At 36.0% G+C, this 20,492-nt stretch overlaps 1 pseudogene; it reads left to right on the top strand.

Moving 5' to 3' along the window:
* Positions 1 to 20,492, top strand: part of LOC124975225 (chromodomain-helicase-DNA-binding protein 1-like) — a 105,980-nt pseudogene that overhangs the window by 52,327 nt on the left and 33,161 nt on the right.

Here is a 20,492-nt window from a genome sequence, read left to right as displayed (position 1 = left end):
TTGCTAAAATTTTGTTGAGAATTTTTGCATCAATGTTCATTAAGGATGTTGGCCTGAAATTTTCTTTCCTCGATGTGTCTGTGTCTGGTTTAGGTATCAGGGTGATATTGGCTTCATAGAATGAGTTTGGGAGGGTTCCCTCCTCTTCTATTTCATGGAATACTTTGAGGAGTATTGGAATGAGCTGTTCTTTAAAGGTTTTATAGAACTCAGCTGAGAACCCTTCTGGTCCCAGACTTTTCTTTGTTGGTAGGCTTTTGATGATTTCTTCTATTTGACTACTTGAAATTGATCTATTTAAGTTGTGTATTTCCTCCTGTTTCAGTTTAGGTAAATTTTGTTTATTTTTCCAAAGAACCAACTATTTATTTTGTTAATTTTTTTCTGTTGTTTCTTTTGTTTCAATTTCATTGATTTCAGCTCTGATTTTAACTTCTTCCTGTTTTCTACTACTTTTGGTGTTGATCTCTTCTTCTTTTTCTAGGTCCTTAAGCTGTAGTGTTAAGTCATTTATATGTTGATTTTTTCTTCTTTTATTGAATACACTCCATGAAATAAATCTTCTTCTAAGTACTACTTTCATAGTGTCCCAGAGATTTTGATATGATGTGTCTTTGTTCTCATTTACTTCTAAGATTATTTTTTATTTCCCTCCTGATGTCTTCTGTTATCCATTCATCATATAATAGCATATTATTTAATCTCCAGGTGTTGGAGTAGTTTCTGTTTTTTATTCTGTCATTTATTTCTAATTTCAATCCATTATGATCTGACAGAATATCAGATAGTATCTCTGTATTCTTGTATTTGCTAAAATTAGCTTTGTGGCATAAAATATGGTCTATTTTGGAGAAGGATCCATGTGCTGTTGAGAAGAAGGTATATTCGCTCTTTGTTGGATGGTTTATTCTATATATGTATGTTACGTCTAAATTATTGATTGTTTTATTGAGATCTATGGTTTCTTTATTCAGTTTTTGTTTGGAAGATCTGTCCAGTGCTGAGAGGGGTGTGTTAAAAACGCCTAGTATTATTGTGTTGTTGTTTATTTGATTTCTGGAATTGAGAAGGATTTTTTGAGGTACATGGATGAGCTAATGTTTGGGGCATAGATATTTATGACTGTTATGTCTTGTTCATTTATGCTTCCCTTAAGCAGTATGAAATGTCCTTTTTTATCCCTTCTGACCAACTTTGGCTTGAAGTCCACATTATGGGAAATGAGGATGTATACTCCAGCTTTTTTGCTGTGTCTATGTGCATGGTATGTTTTTTCCCATCCTTTCACCTTTAGTCTGTGGGTATATCTTTCTATGAGATGAGTCTCTTGCAGGCAGCATATTGTTGGATTTTTCCTTTTAATCCAATCTGACAGTCTATGTCTTATGATTGATGAGTTCGGGCCATTAACATTCAGGGTTATTATTGAGATATGGTTTGTATTTCCAGTCATTTGGCTCATTTTTGTTTTTTGACACGAGTTGGTTTCTCCTTTATATGGCTATTCCTTTAGGCTAGTTCCTCCCTTTGCTGATTTGCATCATCGTTTTTCATCTCTTCCTCATGGAATATTTTGCTGAGAATGTTCTGTAATTTTGGCTTTCTTTGGGTAATTTTTTTTTAGTTTTTGTTTATCATGGAAGGTTTTTATTTCATCATCAAATCTGAAGGTAAGTTTTGCTGGGTATAAGATTCTTGGTTGGAATCCCTTTTCTTTCAGGGTTTGAAAAATGTTGTTCCAGGCCCTTCTAGCTTTTGGGGTCTGGATTGAAAAATCTGCTGATATCCTTATTGGTTTCCTCTTATTGTAATTTGATTCTTTTCTCTCACAGCCTTTGAAATTCTGTGTTTATTTTGTATGTTAGGTATTTTCATAAAAATGTGCCTTGGTGTGGATCTGTTGTAATTTTGTGTATTTGGAGTTCTGTAAGCCTCTTGCACTGAATTTTCCATTTCATTCTTCAGATTTGGGAAATTTTCTGATATTATTTCATTGAATAGATTGTTCATTCCTTTGGTTTGTTTCTCTGTGCCTTCCTCAATCCCAGTAATTCTCAAATTTGGCCTTTCCATGATATCCCATAATTCTTGTAGATTCTGTTCATGATTTCTTACCATCTTCTCTGGTCACCTTTGTTTTCAAGATTAAATGTTTTATCTTCAATATCTGAGATTCTGTCTTCCAGGTGTTCTATCCTATTGGTTATGCTTTCTATGGAGTATTTAACTTGGTTTATTGTTTCCTCGTTTCAATGGTTTCTGTTTTTATTTTTTCAGTATCTCTAACTGCTTATTGAAATGTTCTTTTGCTTCTCATATTTGCTCTTTTAACTGTTGATTGGTGCAATCATTTAATGCCTGCATTTGCTCTTTCATCTCATCCTTCAGTGCCTGCATTTGATCTTTCATCTCCTCATTTGCTTCTCTGATTGTTTTAATTATGTATGTTCTGAACTCTCTTTCTGACATTTCTTCTGCCATGCTGTCATTGGGTTTTATTGATATGGCATCTAGGTTTTTTGGGGACATTTTCTTCCCTTGTTTTCTCATATTGGTTAGATATCAGTGGGACTCAGATATTTCAGATTTCCTCTATTGGCTTATAGTGTCCCTGTAGATTTCCAGTATATCACCTCCTAACCTTCAGTAGCCTGAAGTCTTGGAGGAACTTGATAATGCAGTTCTTCTGAAGATAGCTGACCCTGGCCTGCCTCTGAGTGCGGTATTGGGGGATGGATGTGCTCAGAAAGCCTCTCACTAGGTGGGCCTGCTCCAAGAAGCCTGCTGTAGATGGGGCCTGCCACCAGATGGAGCCAGGCTGCTTGGGAAAGCCTCTCACCACCCTGCCCTGGTCCAAGAAGCTGCCTGTGGACTGGGCCCCAGCCCGCCACTGGGGACTGGGTGTGTGCAGAAAGCCTCTCACTAGCTGGGCCTGCTCCAAGAAGCTGGCTGTGGAATGGGCCTGCTGTTGGATGGAGCTGGGCTGCTTGGGAAAGCCTCTAGCTGCCCTGCCCTGCTCTGCTCTAAGAAGCTGCCCACTATCCTGGCCTGCTGCCTGGGCCAAGCTTCACCCAGTGGGAGCGACTCACCCAGTGTCTTTGAGTTGGTCCGAGTCTCTCAATACCTCCCCTTCTTGAATCCTGAGTTCTGGAGCAACAGGAGATGCAGTCACTCTCTAGTCTGCCATCTTGAAGTCTCCTGAGGAACCCTTTAATCCCTGTGTGAATCTGAGTTTCCTCTTTCATACATAGGATTAGGTATACCAGGATTGAGGTTAGAAACATAAAGGTGCTTGTGAGATCTACAGAAAATATTATAAATCTAAGGAATAGTTTTTTATGATTTCTTAAATTTTCACATAGATTTGTTCCTTGTTCCTTTCAATATTATAGAAAAAGGGAAAAGAGTTGAGTATTAAAAGTGTGTTTGGACTAAAAACATTGAAATGTTTTAGGAGATCTTAAGTCAGTGAGATTTGCACTGGGAATATATGTGGAATGGATGAATGATTTAAGACTCAGCAATGTAGAGGGATCCAGCAGAGATTCCCACATCTTGTAGGGTGGACCAAAAGGGTTTAAGCCAATGCTCTGTCCTTTGAAAAGTGAACATGTATAGAACCCAAACTCATCAGTATTGGTGCAACAGAAAATGAAATGCCTTCATTACAAGCTAGTCTTTACCCTTTTAGTGTATGGGCTATTCTCTTGCTCACCTAGTTATTGCTTTGAATAGCATTAACCTATTTTTCAATGTCTTAACTTTTCTCACTTTGTTTTATATTCTTCGAGAACCATATGTACTTATTTGAAGGTAAAGATTATTTTAAAGAGCCCAGTAAGGAAGACAGAAAATCCTTTGAACAACTGGTGAATCTTCAGAAAATCCTTTTGGGAAAAAAAAAAAGTCAAGAGGACTGGTTACTCTGAAATAAAGGCAGTGTAAGAGCTGTTAATTTGTGTGAGATCATAAATTCTTCCAAACTGTCTTCCTATAAAAGAACCAAAAATGATCTCAGTATCATTTTTTTGTTCTCTTAGGATGATTTCAGAAATAAGTGTCTTAAAATGTAACAAATTAACTGAATCCTAGTATAAAAGCTATGTAAAAATCTAGCATAAGAAAACATTAATAAGGTGAGTATATTGTACAATTTAGTGCAGGTAAAAGTAGCCCTGTCCCTCTTCTAAGCCACCCCAAAAGGGATCACCATATTAAATCAAAATATCATATCCTGTTGATGATAATCATGATTCTGTTTCATTAAGAGATGATGGCAATCATTAATGATATGTGTAATGTTCACATTGTTTGGTGCTTAAAATGTACTTTCTAAATGTTATCTATCATTAAGATAATCATGTTAAAATACTTTGTATTAAAAGGAATTATACATTTATAGAAAGTTTTGTGTTAATATTGTTTAAACTTTAAATGGTATCCTACAGTATATGCTTTCAATCAAGGAAAAAATGTATCTTTTCTGAATTACCTTATTGCTCATGAAATGAATCAAAATGACTGTACTATTCATGCTAGTACTTTGTCTGAATTTAGAACACAGTGGCCACCATGCCAAAGAGATTCATAATATGAACAGCAAATTGAAGTATTTTGCTGCCAGTGTCCACCACACAGGGATGCAGTGTTTTGTGAAAGCCTAAGCATGTTGTCTCTGTAGAGAGTCTGCTTTGGGGATGAATGAAACTCATGGAGGAACAGGAAATTCCTGACCTTCCTGGCTTTGGATCTTGTCCTTCCTACAGGTTCTTATCCCAGGCTTCTTGGAGGGGTCTACCAAAAGGAGGAGGATTCTGAGCCCAGAAGAACTGGAGGAAAGACAGAAAAAAAAGACAAGAAGCAGCAGCCAAGAGAATGAGACTAATAGAGGAAAAGAAGAAGGAAAAGGAAGAAGCTGAACATAATTTAAAGTATGTCTAGAGAATACTGTCATTTCCAGTGACACAGATATTTTTGTCTCCTCCACTAGAATACTTAAAAATTCAAAAAAATATCAACCTGGTAGTTCCTGTTGGTAACAGAACACTTTTGTTTTATTTGGACTAGTGTTTGAACCCAGGGGTACTCTACCGCTGATTTATTTCCCCAGTCCTTTTTATTTTTTTACTTAGAACCAGGGTCTCACTAAATTGTTTAGCTGGGCTCCTACGTGTGATCCTCCTGCCTCAGCTTCCTGAATAGCTAGGATCACAAGTTTGCACCACCACACTCAGCTCCACAGAACACTTTTTTTTTTTAAAGATTCAGCTTTAACATTTAGTCTACTTTAGTGAGAAGTCTTGAGTGCCTAAAGCAGAGAAGATGCATTCTATTGAAACAAGAAATTTTAAAGTTTTTATTGTAGCCAACGAGGAATCATTTATTTGAACACTCCCTTTTAGTCATGTTCTTAAAAACATGCTCATTATTGAAGTGTAGTCAGAAGACAGGCTAATCAGTAAAACTTGTTTATTTACAAATGAGCAAAAAACTTCAGTCAGGGTGAGTTTCTAATTACATTTTACTTGGTAGTTATTGTTTGTGAATAGCAGTACAAAATGTCCTCCAATTTCTTGACTCTGTCAGGTCAAAGGATGGCTTGGTGGGAGTGCAACAATTACCAGTGCTTCTGCTTACCCTCTGAGGAGAGCAAACCCAAGGACCTTGAGGATGGGGAAAATGAGAGTGCTCCCGAATTGGGTTACAATGACCCAGACTCAACCTTCATCAAGTATGTTAGTGGTGATGTCATGCACCCTCAGGCTGAGACAGAGGATGCTCTCATCATGCACTGTGTAGGTACAAGAAGTGGTGTGGGACAGGGAGTGTGCCTCAGTCTTTATGGTACCAAGAAATGGAGAAGATGCGTCTAAATCATGACTTAAGGGTGCTGGTCCCAGTGCAATGTCATGTGGTCAAGAAAACATGAATTGTAGAATCAGTAGACGTGAATTTGACTCTTGGCTCTTCGGTTTACCTGATTGAGTTACCTACTCTCCCTAAGCATGAGCTTCCTAATCTATATTAATTGGATAATATCTGTCTTATCCTCTGCACAAGTTTTTTAAGATGGTGAAATGAGGCTACATTTTAGAAGAAAAATGCATTCTCTGAGAAACTCCCCGTGTGTTCCCCTCACAACCTCTGCATGTTCTGCATCCTCTGCCTGGAATCTTATTTTCTCTAGTCACATCAAGCATTTTTTAAATGTCTTCTCTCAGAAAGGTCTTCCCTGGTCACCTCATATAGAACAGTTTACATGCCCCCTCTGTTACTCCTTGTCCTATTTCAACCCTACTTACCTTTTTCACCTCCTCATATATTAACATATATATTTGTTTATCTCCTTGCATTAGAAAGTAAGCTTAATAGAAGAGGATTGTGTATGTGTATATGTGTCCATTTCAGTAGCTCCAGTGCCTAGAATGATGTTTGACATGTAATACATGTAAACAAATATTTGTGGTATGAATGAGTATAAATACAAGGTGCTAACTCACTATGTTAATGCAAACTTGAATGAGTCATTTAACTTTTCCTCTTCCTGACCTGTAAAACGGGAGTTGTATGCTATGATATTAACAGTACTTGCTCACTGTTCCACCCACTTCCCACCCTTCTTTATTCACCTCCCCCAGAGTTATAGACCCACCAAAGATTTTTTTTTCTCATGACAGTCATTTTTGAGATGCCTTTCTGTTTGATGACCAGGTAATATCTTTCAGAAAACCTGAACATATTTGAGAATCCAAATATGATTCTCCTAAGAAATCAGATATAGCTTTCCTTCCCTTTGAAAAATCATGCTTCTACAAGTCTATATTGTGTGCTTGTGTTTCTCTAAATTGTGGGCTTGACTTTGCCTCCTATAGACAAAAATTTCTTTCTTCTTTCAGATAACTCTGGCTGTTGGGGCAGAGGTGGCTTATTGACATTTCTGGAAGCATGGTCGCTGAGCCAAGAAAAGTATAAGAGCTGGCAGGGGAAATGAAAGGTAAGAAGAAAAACAGAACAATGGATTAAGACAGAGCAGACATGTAAGATGATATCGTGTGGGTTAACTAGCCTTGGAGAAGGACTCAGAACAGCTGATTGTGATGTGAATTCTGTCATTAGCTAGTTTTATGTGACTGTGAACCCTTTCTCTCTGCCTGTTTTCTCATTTAATTTATAATACTTTGCTCCACCTACCCCAAGGGACTATAGTGAGAATAATGAATGTGTAGGTATTTTGAAAAAATGTCAATTGCTGCATACATCTTCAAGTATTAGAATAAAGGTTATTTCATCATTTACCCAACTCCCTCATCTTCATAAGGGAATATCTCATGAAAATGTCAGAGATCTATAAGAAGGAAATGGGACACACTATTAAAATGCTAACATAGCTCAGGTTTGGTGCTATGGGGAAGGAAGGTAGATTATGAGATCAGCACAGCTTGGATACAACACTCCCTGGAGACAGAAGTAAAGCTGTTTGGGACCAGGAAGACTTGGAAGACTGAAAAGTATTGTCTCTTGACACACAGAAGGGAAAAGGGCACCTCCTTTTACTTGCAGAAGGTACAAAATGGAAGAAAGAGTAAAGTATCATTGTGATTATTTTCTGGGGGAGAAGAGCAGTCAAAGGACCTTGTTCAACAGAAATGGACCCTCTAGGTATCTTAGAGATTGTTTTTTCCTAATTCTTTTGCCCAGTTCTCTAAAGTAGAGAGGGATATAAGGACATAAAACACATTTTTTATGGTAAAACGTATTTTTGAAAGAAATGTTTGGTGTGTTTTCAAATAGCCAACAGATCTGGATATTGATCTGGCAGAATTCAAAACAAAAACAAAAAGGTGCAGAGAATCCCAGAGAGGTCAGAGCCAGAAGTATAGACTGAGGTGTCCCTCTTTGAAACCACATGGGAGAAACAAGAGGGCAGGGAACAGAGCACAGAAAACTTTTGGAAGTGAAATAAAAGGAGAGACAGTAAGAATTTTCAGGAAAATAGGAAATTTTTGAGAATGTAGTATTTTGAAGGTTTAGTAATCTTTATTCAAATTGCTTAGGACTACAAGTATTTCAATTTTTTTTTTAACTGTGTATATTTGTGTATACCTTAGTGAGATATCTTGGGGATGAGATCCAGATCTAAACACAAAATCCATTTATGTTTCATACAGACCTTATAAACATAGCCTGAGGGTAATTTTATACAGTATTTTTTAGCACAGCCTATCACATGAGGTCTGATGTATAATTTTCCACTTGTGGCATCATGTCACTGTTTAAAAATTTGGGATTTGGGAGCATTTTGAATTTTGTATTTCTGGATTAGGGATGCCCAATCTATGTAAGGGAAGAGAGGATGTTAAGAAGGCAAAGTGGTCTACAGTGTCAGACTCTGAAGTAAGAATAATAATTGGGCAAAGGCCACGGGATTCAACCCGTGGTTGACCACAGGACCTTAGAGCACTTTTAGGAATGTAAGGACTATCACCTAATTGCACAGATTTAAGGTAAAATTAGTCAGTAAGGAAATGGAGATAGAAGTGTACACACTTTTTTGAAGAAGGATTTAAATTGGCTATAGCAGAGTAGGTGGAAATAGGCTAAGACTACTGGGGAAGGCTTCAGGGAGTGGTGAGAGTTATCTGGGGTCTGGAAAGATGGGTTGAATTTGAATAGGCAGATAGAATGGCAAGAGGATTCATAGTCACATTCTTTTCAGTATCCCCATAATACCTACTATTCCCAGGTAGTTTCATAGTTCATATGCAGGCCAGAACAGAGGAAATTTCAATTTTAAAGGGAGGTTTGCCCACATTATAGAAGACCATACATGACTTATCTAGGGGATACCATCCTAAGTAGTAGCATATTCAGTGGATAATGGCTAGTCATACAGGAATCTGATCAGAATAATGGCATAGCAGAACTAGTATTTTAGAATGACTTAAAAGATTGAGGTGTGCAAGATATTTGTCATTTTTAGTTTGAACAAAAAGTTTAAACCGAGTTTTGTAAAGCCCAAAATTAAATTAGCATATCTGTCTAGAGTGTCAGTTTGATTTGATTTGATGGGATTAGAAAATATGCAAATAGGAATAGATATAGTATAATGCAGTATTTGAATGATGTTTGACAAGCAGTAGACTTCCAAAGCAATTTCAAGCTCATAGAATTTCTCCCCACCCATGGACACCTCTAGCATTTGTATTCACTCTCCATTGCCTATAGGGTACTTGGTTGGTAAAGTTTGGGAAATATTGAATTAGGAGAGCATGAAAACTTCAGAAGAGAAGCAGGTAAGAACCTAGCTAAGGAGAGCAGGAGAGTGAGAAAAGGCTATGCAAGACTGATGGAGGTGGGGTTCCAAACCTAACTGGATTTGGAAAAGGAATATTTGGAGTAATTCTCCTTCAGTGCTCCATGTGAGCTCAATGTTCCTTCTGTTGTTCTTTTTTCTTTTTTTTTAATCTCAGACTTAAGTTTGGGAAGTGTCCTTTTATTTCCTGTTGATGATAAAGAGTCAAGAAACACAGGGCAAGATCTGGTAAGTAAAAACCAAACAACAAACAAAACAAAACAAAACAAAAAACCACATCTTTTAATCAGAACTAAAATTTGGCTCCCATCAATTTCTCTTAAAGCATTTCCTGCCCCCACTGGGGCCTAGATCTCCATTATTAGAATGGTTTGCTACAGCTGCCACAACAGTACCTAAGACTATGTAGCTTAAACCATAGATATGTGCGTTCTCAAAGTTCTGGATGCTACTAGTCCAAGATCAGAGTGTCAGTAGGTTTGGTTTCTCCTGAGGCCTCTTCTCCTTGACTTGTAGATGAACACCTTCTCACTGTGTCCTTCAGGGTCTTTCCTCTCTGTGTAGACATCCCGGGAACCTTTCTGCATGTCCAAAGTTCTTCTTCAGAGGACACAAATAGTTTGGATTAGGGCCCACCTTATTAACCTCATTTTAACTAAATCTCTCTCTCTTTTAAAAAAAAAAAACTTTTCTTCTATGTGGCAGTAGAATGTATTTTGACATATCATACATACTTGGAGTATAACTTCCCATTTTTGTGGTTATATGTGATATGAGTTATACTGGTAGTGTCTTCATATATGAACATAGGAAAGGTATGTGTGATTCATTCTACTATCTTTAATTAATAATCTCTTTAAGGCCCTTGTCTAAGTGTAATAACATTCATGGGTACTAGGAGTTTGGGCTTCAGAATATGAATTGGGGGAACAGGGTCCATCCCATAATAAGCATATTGGCCCACACACTCCACTTCCCCTGTTGCCCAGGCTTCTTGTCTATCACAGTCCGTGGAGCACTGTCCTCTCCATGGGCAGGTCACTGAGTTCACAATGGAGCTATCTTATATCATGCCATCCATCTAATGGTTCTTTTTAGTTGGCCTTAGTAGTGACTCAGCAACGGGATTGCTCCAATACCCTGTCTGGCATTAAGATGGCAGCTCTAGAAGAGGGCCTCAAGAAGATATTTTTATCAGCAAAGAGAAAGAAAGGTAAGCACTTCCAATGGAAATCAGGAGGAGATGAATTTTTTTCTAGACATGCAGTGTGATTTTTGAAGGGAGATGAATGTCAAGATCATACTCAGTTTGCATGGTACAGAGTAATAACCACTTCATCTTATTTTTGTGTAACCCATTTCCTTTCCAGGTTGGTTTCATATTTATTATTTCTGTGGACCATGTCCATCCACTGGTATTTTTATAATGATTTTATAGTGGGGAAGCAAAGATTAGAGATGAAGGAATTTGATTGTGTGTAGTTGGGAAAAGCCAATTATTATACTTTCTCTTAAGAGAGTCACAGTCTGCCCTGTCTGCCAAAGAAATGTAATTTTGTTTCCAAACCTAGTATGTCTCAGTATTTGTTGAATTTCATAGCTAATTGGAGAATCTTTGTTTTAACTTTGATTTCACCATCAGTCATATTCAACTTCCATTGTGCCTACTTATTTCAAGAGCCTGTGGATCTTCATGTTCAACAGAATAACTGAATTTTTCCCTATTATGATCCCCCCACCAGAATATTTTTCACATTACACTTGTATATTTTGGGCAAATGGTTAATAATTATTTTCTTCTATGTATATGTTATACCTATCAATCAATTTTTGATGAGTGAAGACATCAAAAATCAAAAAATAGACATGATATATTAATTTTAATAGCAAGTGTTCATCTTCCACACATCAGTCATGCCACCCAGTGTTTTAACTGGTATGGTACTGAGCAACGTATTCAGAGACATTTGGCCCAAGAGGCATCCCAACTTACATGTATCCTTTTGTCATCTTAATAGTATGTTTTCCCAACTCAAGAGGGAAATATGTTGTATTATTTGGTATCACTATTTAATCTAAAGCCAAGTCCTTTTCTGTCATGTTCTTCACTCTACCCTCCTCAATGGAACAAAATTAAGAAGCATTTTCTGACTTGTATGTGTATCTAGAGTATACACCCAAGGAGATGGACAAACTAACACTTTTGGATGCCAACAGATGGATGAAAAGAATATATGAAGGGGAGAAGTAAGTGAGCAATTGCCTTTTGGTAACATACTAAAATTTTTTCTCACTACTTTTCTGAAGATCTTTCAGGTCTGTGGACCAAGGCCTAATTCTAAGAACTTTATTCTGTTCTCTAAAGTAAACAGTTAACATATAAGTGAACTATTTTATTTCGGGAAATTTTTGATGTGTCCTTAAGAGACAATATGAAATTAACTCTATTAAGTCATAATCTGCTTTAACTAGACTAATATTTTTTTCTCAAGACCTCCTTGGTATGTAAATTAGCATTCTTTGAACTATTATACAATAACCAAAGTGAGAAGCTGACAAAATGACCCCCCAATTACTATAATTATACAGAAACTCCATATTTGTACTTAGATTTTTACTGAACTAGTTCAGTCAGTCACAACTCATTATAAAAACTTAATAGAGAAGACATGTTTTATGTACTTGCACAATTCAAGCAGTAGCATAAGAGTTTTAGTGCAACAGATTAATAGTAGCAATAATTAGTCCTCACAAGATTGGAAGTATTTATGATACAGAGAAAAGGAATTAAAATATACTACTTCTAGAATGGTTATTTCAGTAATTATTAAACTAGAGAACTAGTAGTTTTAGCAAAGTTGAATGTAAAGTGATGTCTTCCTTGACATCCTTATCAGATATTACTTCCCTAGAAGCAAGGCTGCTGTCCTACATTCACAGTCCCCACTTTTCTCCTCAGCACAGCACAATCAACCCAACACCAGATCCATTATTCAGCAACCAGCTATCAAGATATTTGTCCAGAGTGACTGCCATGAGTATTTTAGAAAGGAACAGGGCCAGATGTGGTGGCGCACACATGTAATTCCAGTGTCTTGGGAGGCTAAAGTAGAAGGATCACAAGTTCAGGACAGCCTCAGCATCTAGCAAGACACTGTCTCAAAATAAAACTATAAAAGACTAAGGATGTGGTTACGCATCCCTGGGTTCAATCCCTGGTAAAAAGAAAAAAAAAAAGAATTGGGATTTAGGACCTCTTGGACAGTGTGTTTTCTGAATTCAAAATTTGTTCTCCTGGATGTGTTACTCTGATATGGTACCTGTAATACAGGATGCATAACTTATTTGGAAAGCCCTTTGATCTCAGTTTGCATAACTATTTGCATAATGATAAGTTTTCTGCTCTTTCTTTGCCATTTTAATATTTCCCCCTATATCTAGGTTGCTTCTCCTTCACCAGAAGTCTTTACAGAAGGAAAGATTGTATGGATTAAGGAGATACAAAAGGAAATAGAACTGGGTGTCTCTGGGAGAAGGAAGCACCTTCAGACAATTCATGCCTTTAAGAGACATCTTTGGGAGTAGAGGCTGAGAAGCAAGATTCTTGATCCAGACAAGTGAAGCTTCTGACCTTCTCTTTGCACTGCTCAGTGTCTGTCTGATAAAAAAGCACTTTGGCTTAGAGGCCTGTTAAGAGCAACTTCAGAAAAGTCAGTGAATCTCCTTTCCCCTACCCACCAAATGGCACAAAGCAGTCATAGAATGACTAGTGGTGTTGGAGAAGGTCAGTGCCTGAGAACCACTGGGAAAGGAGTCATGGGGAGAGTCCATGTAAGTTTTACTTTTTACGGTTTTGTATGTGAAGTCTTAATCTTGGGCAGCTATCCTCAACCAGTCTAATTCTTATCTCTTTGAGACCTTCAACACCCTGAATGCTGCAGAGTCCTCTTCGAAACTTTTTGCAATGCTTTTAACTGCCTCCTGTCCACTTTTCTCCCCACCAGTACTTAACACATAGTTTATTTTTTGAGTTGACATATACTATTTGTACTTATTTATGGAGTACAGTATTCAGATTTTACATGTGTCATATAGAATTGGTCATGATGTGTAATAACCAAGTTGAAGTAATTAGCATATCCATCTCCTCAAATATTATTTCTGTGTGCTAGGAACCTTAAAACTCTTCTCCTGTAGATATTTCGATGTGTATAATTGTTATAGACTGTTTTTACTAAGCTATAGAACATTGGAACTACTCCTGTCTCCCACCATTGGTATTTTTGTACCCATTATCACCCTTTCCAAAGCTCCCATTTTTCTCCTCTTTCTAGCCTCAAGTGACCTCTGTTATTCCACCAACTTCTATGTAGTCAGAATTTTTAGCTTCTACAAATGAGTGAAATCCTTTGATATTTGTATTTCTACACCTGTTATATTTCACTTGACACAGTGTCCTACAGTTTTATCCCTTAGCACTACCTGGATAGTTTCTGAACATCTGAGAGAAGTATCATAACTAGGAGCTCACTACCAGAGAGAGCATGAGTGACTTTTCCATGGTTACAGTTTTTTTTGTTGTTGTTGTTTGATGGCAGGGGGCTTGTCATCCTATACTACGTACTATGCTCTGGCCACAGGGTATTCTACTAGGCATAGAATCTGTATTAGTCAGGGTTCTCCAGGGAAACAGAACCAATAAAATATATGTTCATATAAAAGGAGGTTTATTAGATTGGCTAACATGACGCAGGGGATAAAAAGTTCCACAGTGGCCATCTGTAAGCTCTGGAGAGCCATGGAAGTCAGCAGCAGTTCATTGCAAGAAGCTGGAAGCCTAGAATGAGAGATACTAATGGTGAAGTCCTCCCCACCCTTAGCCTAGTCCAAAGGCCTGAAACATCCCCAACCTGACTACTTGAGGGTAGTTGGTATAAGTTTGAATCCAAAAACAGGAAAACCTGCAGTAAGTTATCTAAGGGAAGCAGAAGAAGAAAATGAACCTTGCTTGGGAAGTAACAGGGAGAAAGAAAGTTTCCCTCTTCTAATTGTTTCATCCAGGCCCCCAACCTATTGGTTGTTGTTGTCCATATTCAGGGTAGGTCGTCCCCCATTCACTTTGCTCATCCATATGCCAGTCCTCTCTGTAAATACCCTCACAGACACATCCAGAAGTATGTTTTACCAATTCTCCAGGCATTCTTCCATCCAGTCAAGTAAACACCCAAAATATTAACCATTGTAGAATCCCCAGACCATCTCCTGGTTAATTGGGTCAAGTAACACATGGATATAGCCTCAGAAAACTATCAGTAGAGATGCTGGCAATCCAAGACTGGAAAGTTTTACAGTCTTCACAGGCATGTAGTCATTTAAATAAGTATCATAAAATAACCTTGCTTTGGAAAAAGGATGTCATATATCTCCCAGCAATTGACCATGATGCCATAGCAGAAGTGAGTTGTCTGAATTTGAACTGCTGTAGGGGTAACGAAATCCAGCATATTCCCATCTCAAACTCCACAGACATTTCACCATACACCATGCCCTAATTTACTGATTACAGATGAAGAAGCTACAGAAACTACACTATGGTTTTTAGCTAGAATCAAAGCCAGATTTAACAAACCAACAACCTAAGACACATTTTTCAGGTGGAATCTGCTTCCTAAGAAGGCTATTCCATAAATGTAGAGTTAAATGATGTGCCAGACATGCACATCTCAATGTAAGAATGGAAGAAATATGAAAAATGAGATATGATGCCTCCAAATAACATCTGTACAACAGATTACAAAGAAATTGAAATAGGAAATTAATGGTAATTTAGAAGAATGACTATAGAAAAGCTGAAATCCAAAAGAATGTAAATATTTAAATGAAATTTGTTTGGAATACAATGCAGGATATGAATGAGAAACTTAGCAAAGAGATTTTAAGGAAGAACCAGTCAATCGTGGAAATGAAGAGCACAATAAGTCAAATGAAAAATATAGTTGAAAGCTTCAGCAATAGACTATATCAAGTGAAAGAAGAATATAAACTTGAAGGTAAATCTTTCAAAATATCCCATTTACACCTAAAAAAAAGAACATTCAAGATAATCTTTGGGACACCATTAAATAAGTGGACATTCTCATCTTTGTAATACCCAAGCATTATCAGTAGAGTAAGCCATCAAATCATGAAGATGAACAAGAAAGGAAGTAAAGACCAAATATTCAAAAGAAGTAGAAGAAAATGATCAAAATAACAGGAATAAACCCTTGGCTATCAATAATGAGCTTGAATGTAAACAGGCTAAATTCTCCAATTAAAAGATAGCTAGGCTGAATACATCAAAAAGCCAGATCTAACAATATTGTTCCTAAATTTGTTCATTTCACAAGTAAAAACATACAGACTGAAAGTGAAATAATGGAAAATGATGTTCCAAGCAAGTGGAAGCCTAAAGCTAACAGAAGTAGCAACATTTACATCTCACATAGTAGACTTTAAGATAAAATCTGTAAGGACAAAGGAAGTCACTATATAATAATTCAACAAGAAGATATAATGATGATAAATATATGTGTACCTGATGTCAGAGCAACTAGTTTTATAAAATAGACAGTATTAGACCTAAAGGGATAGAGAGTGCAATACCATAATGGGGAATTTCAGCACCCCACTTTAATCAATGGACAAATCATTCAGACCCTCCCCCCAAAATCAACAAACATCAGAGTTAAAAGTCAACAAATAACTTGACAATAAACACAGAACATTCCATTTAACAGCTGCGAAGTATACATTCTTTCCATCAACTCATGGAATGTTCTCTAGAATAGACCATATATTAGGCCCCAAAACAATTCTAAATAATTCTTTCTAAAATAAAAGTATATCCTGTACCCTTTCTGCTCACCATGGGGAAAAACTAGAAGTCAGCAACAAAATAAGTTAGAGAAATTATACAATTGCATGACCACTGAGCAATGCACATTTGAATGAACAGTGGTTTGTCAAGGAAGTCAGAAGAAAAATATTAAAATTTGTAGAAACAAATGAAAATGAAAACAGCATACCATAACTTGTGGTATACAACAAAACCAATATTAATGGGGAATTTTACAGCAATAGTGCCTACATTTTAAAAAATCCAAATAACCTTACAGTGCATCTCAATGATCTAGAAAAGATAGTACAAACCATGTTCCAAATTAGAAGGAAAAATATAACAAAGATCAGAAGAGAAATAAATGTAAAAGAGACTAAAAGGGAAGTACAAGAGATGAATGAAATCAAGAGTTGGTATTTTAAAAAGGTGAATAAAGTCAACAAACCTTTAGCTAGACTAACCAAGAAAAAAAGACCCAAATAAAATGAGAGATGAAAAAGAAAACATTACAAGCAGTAGCACAGGAATACAAAGGATCATTAGACATTATGAAAAACTATATGCTAACACTTAAAAAATGAGAAGAAATGAACAGATTTCGAGACACTTGTAACCTATCAAAACTAAAGACTTAAAAAACCTGCATAGTCTACTAACAATGAGACTGAATGAGTACTAAAAGTTTCCCAACAAAGAAAAATCCAGGACTGGATAGCTTTATGACTGAATTGCCAAATTTTTATAAAACTAAAATCAAGTTTCAAATTAGTTCATAGGATTGAAAGGGAGGAAACTTTTATAAACTCATTCTAGGAGGCCAGTGTTATTCTGTTTTCAAAAAAAGATAAGGACGTGACAAGAAGAAATAAAGCTGTGTAGACCAATATCCCTGATGAACAAAGATGCAAACAACCTCAATAGAATAATAGCAAACAGAATTGAACAGCACATCAAAAAGATCATTTACCATGCAACATTTTTTGAAAGCCATCTGACAATATTAGTTGAATTAAAGCACATGTACCTTTACACCACTTTGCTATCCTGAAAATGTCACATGGACATAACACAAACATATAAAAGAACATGCTTACAAATACAAATTCACAGCTGATATTTATTATCGAATATGACCGACCATACTGTTTGTTTATAGCTGGATTGTGTTCTAATTAAGCTAGTGAAATTACTGGTTGGTTAGGTTCCATGCCATGCTAATGGCTATTATTTTTAATATCACTCCAGTATGTAACATGGATACATGTATACTTGCATATGTGTGTGGTTTGAAGTGGAAAAAAAAACCATTGTAGACAAGCTAAATATCCATTAGCAAAGGAGAAAAGGTCAAACAAATGATACAACCATATTGTGAAACATTTTGTAGTCATTTAAAAGTTGTTATTGTTAAAAAAAAAAAAAGCTAAAAGTTGTAGCAGAACTGGTGTTTGCCAATGTGGCATTCATTCTTCCCTTTCATCATATAACAAAATGGTGGTTTTTATTGGTGTAGTGTATGTAAAATGTATCCAGTTAAACAATGACACAATGTGAACTATAGCTTTGTTTACAGTTAAAAGTGACCATGTCACCTCAGGCGTGAGAGCACACACCTATAATCCCAGGTACTCAGGAGGCTGAAGCAGGAGGATTACAAGTTTGAGGTTAGCCTCAGCAACTTAGCAAGGCCCTAAGCAACTTGGCAAGACCATGTCTCAAAATAAAAAAATAAAATGGGCTAGGGATGTGGCTTCATGGTTAAGCACTCCTGGGATCAATACCCAAAATCCAAAAACCCCAAAAAGACGAAGAAGTGACCATGTCACTAGTTAATGAACTATTGATAGTGTAAGTGAAAGTTGCTAGATATATTTTATGAGAAATCGCTTCAAACTTATGAGGTTTCTCATGTTTCTGGTCATAAGGAGTAAATGAGTCCAGGATTTTGCCCTTATTTTAGACAATTAGAAAAAGACAACATTTAGAAAAAATTTCAGATATTGGATAATAGGAAGATCCAGGTCATGGTCCCTGAAAGAAAAGCAATAAAGTGAGCTTTACCACACTCAAGTTTTCTTCTTGTAGACAGTTTATGGACTATTACACAGGGAGGACCATCCCACACATACACATACACGGAAAACATTGCAACTTCCCAAGGAAAAGAGACCAAAATTCAAGGAAACTTTAATTTTGGCATAGAATTTCAAGAGGAAGGAGATACACAGAGTAAGATAGATATATGTATAGTGATCTCTAAATTAATAACAATGGAAATATGAATGGCAGGGTACATTTCCATGAGGCTAGACAAGATCAGCTTCCCAGGGAAAGAAGAGTTTCCAGGAAGAAGACAATTTCTAGAGGTCACAGTAGGCTATAAATCATTATGGTTCCCATCAGCCAGAGAGGAAACATGGAGAAAGCATCTTGAATACTTGTAAATGGATAGGAGAGACCCCAAAGATACCAGGCCTTGGAAATGGAGCCAAGTTAGCCCTAGAGCAAAGACCACTAAACACTCTGAAAGAACTCAAGCCTCAAAAGAAGTAAACTGAACAAATAACTGCTAGTGAGAACATAATCCAACAATACTTTTTAAAAATACTAAAAAATCCAGCAACCAACAATGTATAATCCACAACATCCAACTTCTGATAAAACATTACACATAGGGGAGAGAATTATGACCCATAAGCAGGACAAATATCTCACAATAGAAACAGACTCGGAAATGAAGATAAGATGGAATTGGCAGACAAAGATATTAAAACAGGTAATATAAGTTATACTTCTGTGTTCAAAGATGTAAAGAAACATGAATATAATGGATGAACAATGGAAGTTACAAATGTAGACAAAAGAACTTGTAAAGACCATAAGTAAAATGCTCAAAATATTTTATTGGATATGATTAATAGAAGTTCAGAGAGTGCAGAAGAAATATTATTATACTTAAGGCATAACAGAATTTACCTAACTGCATTAAGAGAAAGAGCAAAAAATAAGTCTTTGTGACTTACAGGAATATTAAATTAGCAATAGTATATGCATAATGGATGTTTCACAAATAGATGAGAAAGATTAGGATTGAAAAAATTTGAAAAATAACAACTCAACATTTTTTAATATTTGAATTCTCTAAACAAAGAATACAGAATCTCAATGAACCTTGAGCAAGATACACACACACACACAAATACAAATCAAACCACCCCAGAATTGTTACTGAAAACTAGAAAATTGACCAACTTGAAAAAGATATCATACATAGAGAAAAAAAAAGACATTATACAGATATAGAGAGTAAAGTTAAGAATTTTTACAGATTTCATGTAACTCTAAAGACTATATCAACTTTCAGTTGTGGAAAGGAAAAAGGAAATAAAGCCTGTCTACCTTGAATTTTTGGTTCTTTGAAATTATCCTTTAAAAGGGAAGAATAAATAAAAAATTTTTTCTGGGTAAACAAAAGCTGATATAATTATACAGAATCAGGTCTGCATTGTGTAAACTGTTAATATGAAATTATTCAGGCAAAAGGAGAATGTCACTTGTAAATGTACATCTACACAAGGCAATGAAGAATGCTGGGAGAAGTATGTAAGTAACATATAATGGGCATGTACAAAATACTTTCCCCTAATTTTAAGGTCTTTAATGGAAAATTGACTATTAGAATCAAAATTTAGTGTGTGCTTTATAACATGTAGAACTGAAAATGTGTAATAATAATAGCACAAAGGACAGGAAGAGGAAATAGAAATACTACTGTAGGACTTTCAAAGTATATGTGGAGTATTATGGCATTATTTAAAGGCAGATTATAATAAGTCAAAGATGCATATTTTAAACTGTTGAGCAGTGCCAGCAAATGGAAAAATGTGAGTCACATAGATAATTTGAAATTTTCTAATACCTATATTAAAAACCTAAAAGGAAACAGATACAATTAATTTTACTTTTTTAAATTTAACACACTACATTCAAAACATTATCATTTCAATATATGATCAACACAAAAAAACAATGGAACATCTTTATTTTTCATACTAAGACTTTGAATTCTGGTGTACATCTCAATTTAAATTTTCATTAGAAATACATTATATATACAGCTGAGTATATATATACAGTATATATACTCAAATTATGTACTTGGAATTTTCTAAAAGCTGAGTCAAATATCAGTTGTTTTACTTATATTGAAATTAATGAAAATTAAACACATTGGACTTGCTGTTTTATCTCTGACACTTAAAAAGCTTGGAAATTGTTTCTGTCATTCTTATAAGAAGA

This window comes from Sciurus carolinensis, unplaced genomic scaffold (genome assembly GCF_902686445.1).
Source record: "Sciurus carolinensis unplaced genomic scaffold, mSciCar1.2, whole genome shotgun sequence".
NCBI classification, from domain to species: domain Eukaryota; kingdom Metazoa; phylum Chordata; class Mammalia; order Rodentia; family Sciuridae; genus Sciurus; species Sciurus carolinensis.
The sequence above is the reverse complement of the archived record's forward strand: the minus strand, read 5'-3'. Positions and strand labels throughout refer to the sequence as shown.